The following is an 11,020-nucleotide window of genomic DNA, read 5'->3' on the forward strand; positions in this document are numbered from 1 at the left end:
TAATAATAATAATTTGGAAATATATTACTCATATGGCTGCTAGCAAAAGATGAGATATGAAGATCTGAATGAGTTTCCATTAGTGATTCCGTGAGAATCATTTATTTGAAATGGAAAATGAGCATGTCAGCCAACATTCGCACAGTTAACCTGAGAATGGAGGAGCCAAAGATCTGAGTTTCAAAGTGGTTGGTATCTTTCTCATTCAGACTTAAGAACATCTTTTAACATTTCTTGTAATACCTAGTGAACAAATGCAGCTTTTGTGTTTTGTGAAAATGTTTATTTCATTTTCATTTTTGAATGATGTTTTTGCTGACCTAGGATTCTTGATAAACAGAAGAGGTTTTGTTCTTGTTGTTTGTTTTTTGGGTTTTGGGGGGTTTTTTGTTGTTGTTTTTCCAGTATTTTTAAAATGCCAATCCTTGTCCTCTGGCTACGTTGCTTCTGATAGTCAGTGGTAATTGTTATCTGTTTCCTGGCACATAATGTGTCTTTTTTCCTCCAGCCACTTTTTTCTTCTCTTTCTCACCAGTTTTAAGGAATTTGATAATAATGTGCCCATTTGTATTTCAGTGTGAATCTCCCGTTTGGAGTTCATTTGGTTTTTTTTGGACCTGTGTGTTTATAATTTTGATCAAGTTGGGAAAATTTCTGAACATGTTATTTCTTAAAGTATTTTTCTGTCCTCCCTCTCTCTTTCCCTGGAACCCCAATTTTCACTTTTGCTACACCTTTTCCACAAGGGTAACCGGGAACCCGCTTTTCCATGCTGAGTACACTTGGATTCGATTCTGGATAGCGAACGTTACAATGCCGATTTTCTTGATTTCTGTTGTCTTGTTTTAAAGAGCGTTGAATTTTGTTCCAGCAGCAGTTAAACTCCCTGTGGATTAGCTTGGTTTTTTGAGTCTTATTATTAAGGTTTATTAGGTCAAGACTTGAGTAACTAGTTTGGCCCTACTTCTAAGGCCTGGCTCTTCTGGGGTCTCTAGTGCTCCAAAGGTTTCATGAGGTCTTTCCATTCTGGACTGAATTCAAACCCTTCTCAGGCCCATGCACGCTCAGTGAGTTGTGCACCTTAGAGCTCCTGGGTACTTGTTCCTTCCCCAAGAGCTGTTTATACTCAGCCTCTTAGGGCTCCATCCTAGATTCCAGGGAACTCTTATGCAAATTGCTGGAGCTTTCTCTGTATTTCTTCTTTCTCTCTGGGGCTCAGCCCTGCAAATCCTAGCTCTCTCAGCCTCTCTCGGCTCTCTTCTGTTTCTCCAGCTCAGCAAGATGGCTGCACTCTGTGGAGGCTCCCACTGCCTGTGCTTGGTCCAGAGCGGGGCTTGGGACTGAAATCCAGAGCAATCACAGGACACACACTTCTTTCCCATCTCTCGGGAATCCCAACCTGCGGCTGGCTCTCGTCCAGCATAAGAACCCATTTGTTTCCTATATATGGAACAGATATGTGTTGTTTACGGCAGGAAGGCTATTCCAATCCTCGTGCCTCAGTCGTGACCGGAAGCAGAGGTAAGTTGCCTATTAATTTTAATTTTCCTCAGAAACATATCGTAAAACAGTTTTCTACAGCCTCCTGAATGTATGACTCTTTTTTTTTTTTCCTTAATCCACCCTCTGCTCCCTACCACCTGCCAAAATATTTGGCCTTGAAAGTCTTAATAAATACCAGAAACTGAAAGTATTCCCCAACACGTGGCAGGAATTTAAGCTAGAAGATATGTTTTCTGTGCTACTCTTTCACTACTCTGCCCTAGGTCACTCCATATGAATTATTTTGACCCTCCCCTTACAAGTAAGATACAGCTCATTTGCTGGACTGTCATGCTTCCTCATTTCTCCACTTTGTTAGTCCACAAGTTTTCCTTGGCATGTTACCCCAGCTTCAATTAAGGTTACTTCTCTCTTTATTTTACATGAATGAGTCTAGGTTACAACCTATCCAAACATTAGTTTCTATGTTAGTGTCACTCATATTTCTGCCATTTCATTTGCCTGCCCCTCATATAGGGAATGGTTTCTTATATTTTTCCTTGTTGAGAATCCAGACTAACTCATCTGATGACGTGATCGCATCCTCTAAGTAGTCGAATCCAAGCATTTACGGAAATGAAATGCATATGATTTTGTTATGAATTGCTTTCTTTTAATTGCCCTTTTTGAGGGTATTATATTTATGCAGATATATACTAATTTTTTTCAAGTTATGTGTGAAAATAGATGATCTTGTTTGTTACTTTTCTTTCCACATTGTAAAAGGCATATTACAAAATATTGGCTAGAAGAGGACTTTGAGTCTTATAGGGTTGGAAACCACTGATTAACTTATTTAATGCAAATTAGTAATTGCTTTCCACGTTCAAGGCATTGTCCTATGTGAAATATAAAGTTGAAACGGATGTCCCCGAAGAGTTCACAGTTTAATAAAAGATATACCCTGGAGCTTCATGGACATAGGGCTCACATCTATTTTGTTTCTACAGTATCCCTTGCTCCCAGAATAGTTACAGACACAGAGAGGGTGATCAATAAATGCACCTTGAATTAGTGCAGGTAGGTTTTCAAATCATTTAATAAAGGGCAGTAAGTAAAAAATACCCCAATAGTGGCACGAGTTTAGAAGAGGGAAATATCAGACCTATAGTGACCACAACAGGCCTCTTGCAGGAAGACCATGGTGCATAAACTAGATTGACATATGGGCAGTTGATGTGGGCTTTCCAGTGGAGACGAGCCAAGGAGCACAAATGGAAAAGTACCTGGTATGTTGGAAGAATGATTAGTAATCAAGTTTGTCTGGACTTTAGTCATTAAGTTCAAGTAGAAGCGTGAGGAGAGATGAGGCTTGAAAGTCAGGCTGGTATCCACGGCCAGATTACAGAAGGGACTGCACCATCGACAGGAGGAAGCAGGGTTCACTTCCAACACAACAAAAATAATGCTTTGGGAGATTAATCTAGCTTCAGCGTGTAGGGAAATTATGTTGACAAGAGACAGGACTTAACCTGGAGGACCTTCTCCCGATCAAATGCCCACCAAATACGTGAACCGCAGAAAAACCTCCTTTTTGAAACCCGTAAACCTCAGAATGACATTAGTATTTTTCATATCCTGTGCCTGCAATGAGGAGATAGAGAGAAATTAGATGATGTTTATGTCATATTCAGGTTTAGGGGAAAAGGTAGACTCGGTGTTTGAAATGAAATAACAACAAAATGGCATGTGTTGGTCTTCCCAGTAACTTGAGCATTTTTCTACCTCTCATTCTTGACTGTAGAAAACGTTAATATCATCCTGGGCATTCCGCTATGTCAAGTCACAGTAGGTTAAGCTTCAGGAAGGCTGTCCTCAAAGAGGTTGCTCTATCAGAGAGGACACATTCCGATAGCTTGGCTTTTGTTACTAATAAAAAACATCTGAAAATACATGATCGGCCCAAAAAGAATGTACTTTGCTATTTTTTTATTTTTGATCTTTCCTGGATGCTTTATAATTTCTTCTCATAAATGGAGATTCTGGGGTTTTTCATTTGCTTTGGTTAATTAATCCCATACACGTTGAGGTACCTGAGAGAGACAGACTTTAGACTATCAAGGCATCCTGTCCTCCCCAAGAGCTAGGGAGTCATCCAACCTCTAAGATGATGGCTAACACCATCTTATTTATTCCAGGGCCTGGGCAGCGAGATGCCGTTTCCCTCCGCAGACTCCAGCGGGGATGACACATTGAGGCTGGAGTGTGGATGAGAATTTGCACTGGTCAGAAGAGATGGAGAGTCTGTAATCTTGTGGTATAACATTTGATTCTCGGCGCACACCACAGAAGACCATTATGGGCCCCAGAAATCCCCTGGTTACTTCTACTCCCCCACCCTATGAAAATAATTGCTAGTTCATGCCCAGAGATTCAAACAGCCTCGGCATGAAACAACTTCAGTGTCCGTCTTAGCGCACTTATTTGTTTAAGCCTTCCTTCCCAACTTCCAGAATACCCCATCAGTCAGAATTCCAGGCAGTGCTTAAAATGTGCAAAGTTGCTAAGCTTTCATCTCTGGCTATTTTGACTCAGTCCCAGTCTCTTCCCCTAAGTGGGGTGTGATTTTTATTTTCATTCTTTCTCAGATAAATCATACCTTTCTTCCATGTGGTGTCTCCTGGTTCAGCTATGGTAACCAGAAATAAGGCCTCTTCCAAACTGAGGAGAGAGAGGGAGGGAGAGAGAGAGAGAGAGAGAAAACAACCTGTTGGGGGTTTTCTTTGAAATCTGAAATGGGACAAATAAAATGTTTAAACATTAAGTGGGCAAGAGAAATAAGCAGCATTCTATGAATGGAGGGGGTGATTCAAATTAACTTTGGCAATTGAGATATTAATTCTAATAACCCTAACTTTAACTAACCTTTGGTTTGGAACTAATTAAATTACAGCCGACTTATAGAAGTAATAATAAGATGATAAACAAACACAGGAATATCTCCCAACCTTTGTGTGATGTTCTTACTTATCTCTTTTGAAAGAAATCGTAAGTAGAGTGAGTTCATTTATTGGTGTCAGACTGAAGCAGGACAGTATGGTATCCCAGAGTTTCAACTATTAGAAAATTGTCAAGTAGAGGCTTAAGAAAGCATAACAGATGCCATGAATTAAGTCCTTTAGCATGACTTCATCTATAAAATTATCAATAATAAAATATCTCAACTTTATTGTGCACTTACCATGTGCCAAGTTAAGTGCTTTCCCTGCATTTTAAACACTTAATTCTCATAGTCTTTTCATTACATAATCCCACCCAATTTACAGACACAGCAACTGAGCCGGGAAAGGTGAAATCGCTTGCCTAACTGAACAAGTGGGCAGTGGGACTGGGACCTAACACTAAATCCTTGTTCTGAAACACATTGTCATTTTAGTTACTTTTTATATATATTGGTTATAATGCAGTATGATTTTTAATCATATTTCTAACAGTATTCTAGAGGAATCTAGCTGGGTGTTTTAATCATCTGTTTAACAGGTAGAACTACATTTGTTTGCAAGCAGCATTAAATACACTTATATGGTTGGAACAGATTAAGAGAGGCTCACTGTCTGATCTAACACGAAGTTAGGATTCAGGCTGCTTCTGTCCATTCACCATCCTTAAGGCAGAGGAACGCCATCTTCGAAGTGTGCTAACCACCATTAGCTCTACGTTCAAGTCAGGAAGGAGAGGAAAGCTTGCATCAACAATATCTATCCCTATTGTTAAAAAAAAAAAAAAAAATTAATGCTTTCTCAGCAGTCCCAGTAGTCTCCTCTTATATCCTACTGCCCAGATCTGTCCCAAGGCTACACCAGGCTGCAAAGGAGGCTGCAATATTTTTGGCAGATTCTATAAGTGGAAATAGGCAAGAGAGAAAGGGGTTGGGGAATGGGCAGGGAGTTAGTCAACCAACAACAGTATCTGCCAACAGTAAATACTCAATAAGAAAGTATCTTAGTTCAAGCTGCTGTAATGAAAATACAATCGACTTAGCTTGAGCTCCTATAACAAAATACCATAGGCTTAAGCAACAGACATTTCTTTCTCATGGTTTCAAACACTGAGATGTCCAAGATCAAGGTGCCGGCAGATTTAGTTCCTGATGAGAGCCCTCTTCCTGGTTTGCAGATGAATGCCTTCTTGCTGTCTCCTCACACAGTGGAGAGAGAAAGACCTTGTCTCTTCCTCTTTTATAAGGGCATTAATTCCATCATGCAGGTCCCACCCTCATGACCTTATCTAACCCTAATTACTTCCCCCAAATCCTCCTTCCAAATACCATCACATTGGGGATTAAAGTTTCAACGTATAAATTTTGAAAGAGGAACACAAATAGTCCATAGCAGAAGGGACTATTTGATCAATATTTTTACAGCTTTTATTCACTGATAATAGAATTCTTATAAAGAATATTTTTTAAGAGACAGAGTCTTGTGGGAAGCAAAGAAAGAGTTTTCATTTTGGTAACAGTCCTGAGAAATGCCTGCGTGCAGGCACACGTCCGAGGCAGAGAGTTAAGTCTATCTATCGAGTCTGCACACAGTTCCCTCGACAAATATGGAGAGGGAATGGGAAAATGATTCAGATTAATATGCAAACAACTGTAACATTCTATGAAAGAGTGGCAAGCAAAATGCAAACTTCAGAGGAAGAAGAAATTATTTTTCACTGGGGCAAAAGTTTTGCTACATGAAGGAGTTATGTGCCTATTTCGTAGAGAGGAGAAAGAGACCCTCAAATATATGTCTCTCTAATGGTAAAACTTCAAATCCTACGGCAACTATGTGTAAGAGTGTGTAAAAACACCCCAAATTGCTGGATGAGTAAGAATTTCCTGACAACATTTAGGCAGCGTGGCATTACCAGCACATGGATTGGTGCATAAGAATTCCCACGAATGAATGTGAACATTCTTGATAAGCTCTCCTGTTTCCGTTACACCATTGGGCACCTCTGGGATTTTCCTCTTCCTTAATCATTTCATCAGTTTGAGAATCTAGGGTGTTTAGGGACAGAGAATTGTTTGGCGTGTTAGAGAAACACATAACATTTTAATTGTGCTTGGAGACAGAGAGACTCAATGAGGGAGGTTAATTAAGAAACATAAATAAACTAGGAGTTCTGTTTTGCCTCACATCATATCATTATGGTTCAGAATGAACTGTTGAGCTTTATTACAAGTCAAAGAAGCAGTCAGAGTCACTGATTTAGGAGCAAGACTCAGGGCTATATGTAACATATAAAGTGAATAATGGAGGTAACTACTCTATTATTATAATTATTGTTTTTTATTGTACATTTACTTTGATTATCATAAAAAAAGCCCTACTTATGGGGCATACTCCATGTGCTCTGGCCGTAATCCATGAATACACCGTAACGTTTTTCATTTAATCTTAAACATAGGAGATGGATATTCTCAGTAGCTCCATTTTATAAATGATGAAAATAAGGCTCAGAAAATTCAAGTGATATACCCAAGGTAATATACTCTTCTCTGGGTACATAGCAGTTGCTAATAGCCATGAAGTGACACACTTTCTTCTGAATCATGACTTGTCAGTTCCCCAAAGCAATTTTTTAAATCATTGTGTAAACTTTGATATTTCTGCAACTCAAATTAAAGACAAAAGAACTCTGAATTTCAGGAAATTTTGGCAGATTACAGGTCTAGAGAGAATTATCTTAGAAACAAGCAATTAAATGTAAACATGTTCCTATGAAATATTAAAATGTCCATTGAAACTGTCCTTTGGATACATTTATTAATACAGCTGTCAATACTACATGTGAATGCTTGTTTTCATAGCAGCATAATTAATGGTGCTAAATTTCCATCTATGTGCAGGGGTTGGCAGACTTTTTCTATAAAGGCTATATAGTAAATATTTTCAGCTTTGTAGGTCATAGAGTCTCTATCACAATTATTCAGCTTGGCCTTTGGAGTGCAAAAACAGCAATAGACAATGCCTACAGGAATGAGTGTGACTGTTTCTAATAAAGCTTTATTTATAAAAACAGGCAGGGGTGGACCTGGATCATGGTCCATAGTTTGCTAACCTCTGTGTTAGAGAACTAAAATAATCCCATTGAGGACATTCTAAAAGAGTACCGCAATTGCAAGCAAGGAAAAAATAGATGTATTTGAATTTTAAGCAATACCTGAATCTTGTGTTTACAAAAGGAGGAGATCAACATGGTTTTCTTTTTTACTTTCGGTTGTATTAAACAATGATTAAGAGGAAATGGACTTATGTTAAATGAGAAAATATTGTGTAGATCATAAGGAAGACTGTCTTAGCAGTCAGAGTAACTAAACATTGGAAAGTACTTCAGAAGCAATATTAGTACACAAGATAATCTTTTTTTTTTTAAGCTCTATGACACACCTGTGGCATAAACTCAAGACCCCCGAGATCAAGTGTCACATGCTCTACCGACCGAGCCAGTCAGGTGCCCTCACAAAATAATGTTTAGAAGAACCAGAGGAAAACTCGGTATCAGTCAATGTATACATATCCAATCATGCAGGTCCTGTTGGATTGATTCAAAAATTTAAAAAAACAAAAGTGAAACAAAGAAAAGCAGATATTACAGAATTAAATCTATTTATGAGAAATTACTATGTGATTATTTATTAAAATTATTTATTTCATGGTGTGGAATACACTTCCACCATTGAAAGCACCTAAGTTACTTCTATAATTAAAATCTATATGGCAGCCATCTCTGGAGATGGCAAAGAAGAAAATTGATTTAATGGATTTAGACTTAATTATCTGAAACTATGGAATGAATTCATATAACCTCTTGAAATTAGTTATAGCTCTTTTAGCTCTATTACTTCATCGTTTTATGAGGCAGACATATGTACAATATATGTTATATATATGTGTACATTACTTATTATTCTCTATTCTCTATATAGTATAGAGTGTGTATATTATGTATTCACACTATATATGCTATATATATACTATGTATATGCTGTATATATAGTGTATGTAATGTATGCAACAAATATGCCATGGATGGATAGATGATAGATAGATAGATAGATAGATAGATAGATAGATAGATAGATAGATATTGCATTCTACATATACTTACTATGTAGAGAATAATAAGTAATGTAGAGATTACCAAAATTCCCACATCATTTATCTGATATCTTCATATCAACAAAAAAGGCAAAGTAACTTGAGCAAAGATAATCGTGACCAGAGTTGTAGTGGAGAGACCAATTCAACACAGTTGTTGGATGGTTGGAAGCTTCAGTCTCTCCTTCCCCAACAGATGGCATAGAAGGAAAAAATGGGACTCCCATCAAGTTGTATGCCAAATCATTTATCTTTTGTAAAATGTGGGAAAGCTGTTGAATTGGTAAACAAGACTTTTGTAAGCATGCATAAAGCATATTCAATATTTGGTGGCAAGGGATTTCCATTAAGCTTTCATGAGAGTTAATAAATCAACAGAAACCACTTACCGAAACATTTTCATGGGTCCTGTGGAATTCTAAGCAAATATCAGGTTTAAGAATGAAAAGTCAGTTATATTTTCAACATAATCTAACGTTCAAAGAAGTGTAAAAGATGCTTAAGTGTTAATATTTTATGTTTCCCTGCTCTCAGCAGTAATTGCAGCCCATTAAAAAGAACGCTAAGCCATAGCTGTTAGCTCTGGCACAGGCCCAAGGAAACACTGAACCTTCACAGAAGGGGGTTAATTGCTACACGAAGAGGTAATTTATTAAGGAACACTGAAGCCCTGTATACTCCCCAATATGAGGCTGAACAGCACAATCTTACGTGAATATTACATTTGATAATCAAGGCCTTTTCTATGGTACACTTCAGAACGAGCTAAGCTAAACAAAAAGGGGAGGTGGAGGGAAAAAAAGAAAGAAAAAGCTCCAGCACCCTTTTTCTCTATGGCTCCCATAAACTCGTACTTGGTGCCCTCCAGTCTGTCACTCCCCCCACCAGGAAAGTTGGCTGCTCCATAAAATTCTTGGTGGCTGATGAGAAAGGCTCATATAACTATCAGATTGAGGGGTGGCTTCTACTGTTCGTTATTTGCCTAGATCTGCTGCTTCAGTACTCTTCTGCCCGTTAAACTTAATTTCCAGCATTTGTCAGAAGTGATGTCTTCAGAACCTTATCATATCGAACTAGCCTCCATTTCCATCAAGTTTAGACCAGTATCATGTGTCTTATAAAACATGGCATGCAGAGCAAATAGTGGCCCCCTCATCCCCTGCTGGACATCTCCCTTTTGGCAGAGTTTCCTCCTCGGTCCTGTGGGTGCCTCATGAGCTTATGTTTCTCGTCAGTGGCAAAGGTTCATGAAGCAAGAGTCCGCAAGCAGATGGGAGGGCAAGGTGGCTCTGAGGAATCATTGGACCCAAAGAGCTGATGGTTTTCTTGACTCTACTGACGACAAATTCTGGAGTCTCCAAGAGAGTTCATTTTACCTCTTTGTCTCTCTTTAACATCTCTAACAGCACACTGACATCGAACAGAAAAATTCCCTTGAAAAATAGGGGGAAGGAGAAACAGGGGTTTCTTCAACATGCACCACTGATGTGTTCCAGTTTTTTCCACTTTGTGATGTGGTCCTTTAGCCATCTCTGGTCAAACCCTTAATAAGTGTTATGGAGCACTCATTTTGCTCCTGGCACTGGGTTGAGAGACATGATGGCAGAAGACCAGTGTCATACAGCACATGGCCCAGCCCTTAGAGTGTCCACTATAGAGGAAAGAGTAAAACAAGGATTTATGTGAAACAAAGTACAATTGTATAGTAACCACCACAGGAATAACAGTAGAGCAAGAGCAATCCCAGCAGATTTTGATGGGCCATTATTCACCTCCATTGTTGACCTTCTCTCCTGCTTTACTTTTTCTTTTCTCCTCCTCTGCGACCTTTTCAACAACTCAATGGCCTCTTCTTGTCCCTGATCTGCATATGCTCCAAGCCTTTATCTGGACCTTTCACCACCCACTTAACACCATCCAACCTTGAGGGGCTCCATGATCAAAATTATGTCTCCCACTGGGAACCATTCTCCCTAAAGCCCTCCTATTTCTTCAGTGTCAATCAGCTGAGTGTTGGGGGAAAAAAAATACCCATTAAACTAGTTCACACAAAGTTGTAAGTGACTCAAGCATCCTCCACCTTCATTCCCCTCTTCTCCTTCAAATAGTCCAGGGACAGTCCAGATTTGAAATATTCTATCCTATTCTAAGATCATACCATGACTGTGCCTCAGATGATCGGGATGCTAAGTGTAAAGCAGGGGAGAAATCGAGATAGTTTTCTTTCTCGACTTCAGGGAACCATCCATCCCACAATCCCCAAGTTCCATTACTGTTCTTGATCCTTTTCTATTTAGAATTTGACATGTAGGCTGCTGTACTTGATAGGTGATCTTACGGAAAAGGAGGAAGGGAACCACTCTTTTTATAGAGCAAAGGGAACAGCGCGA

General features: G+C 38.9%; 2 long non-coding RNA genes across 2 annotated transcripts; one reads left to right on the forward strand and one right to left on the reverse strand.

The window, feature by feature from the left end:
- The first annotated feature begins 226 nt into the window (after nt 1–226).
- LOC118538306 (uncharacterized) lies at nt 227–4,306 on the forward strand. Its single transcript, XR_004918549.2, has 2 exons — nt 227–1,521; nt 3,681–4,306. It is a non-coding gene; the product is annotated as an uncharacterized LOC118538306 (long non-coding RNA).
- LOC118538308 (uncharacterized) lies at nt 2,568–5,307 on the reverse strand. The gene is made up of 3 exons (XR_004918552.2): nt 5,094–5,307; nt 4,142–4,272; nt 2,568–3,126 (listed from the first exon to the last, which is right to left on the reverse strand). It is a non-coding gene; the product is annotated as an uncharacterized LOC118538308 (long non-coding RNA).
- Between the last annotated feature and the right edge of the window lie 5,713 nt (nt 5,308–11,020).

This window comes from Halichoerus grypus, chromosome 7 (genome assembly GCF_964656455.1).
Source record: "Halichoerus grypus chromosome 7, mHalGry1.hap1.1, whole genome shotgun sequence".
Lineage (NCBI taxonomy): Eukaryota > Metazoa > Chordata > Mammalia > Carnivora > Phocidae > Halichoerus > Halichoerus grypus.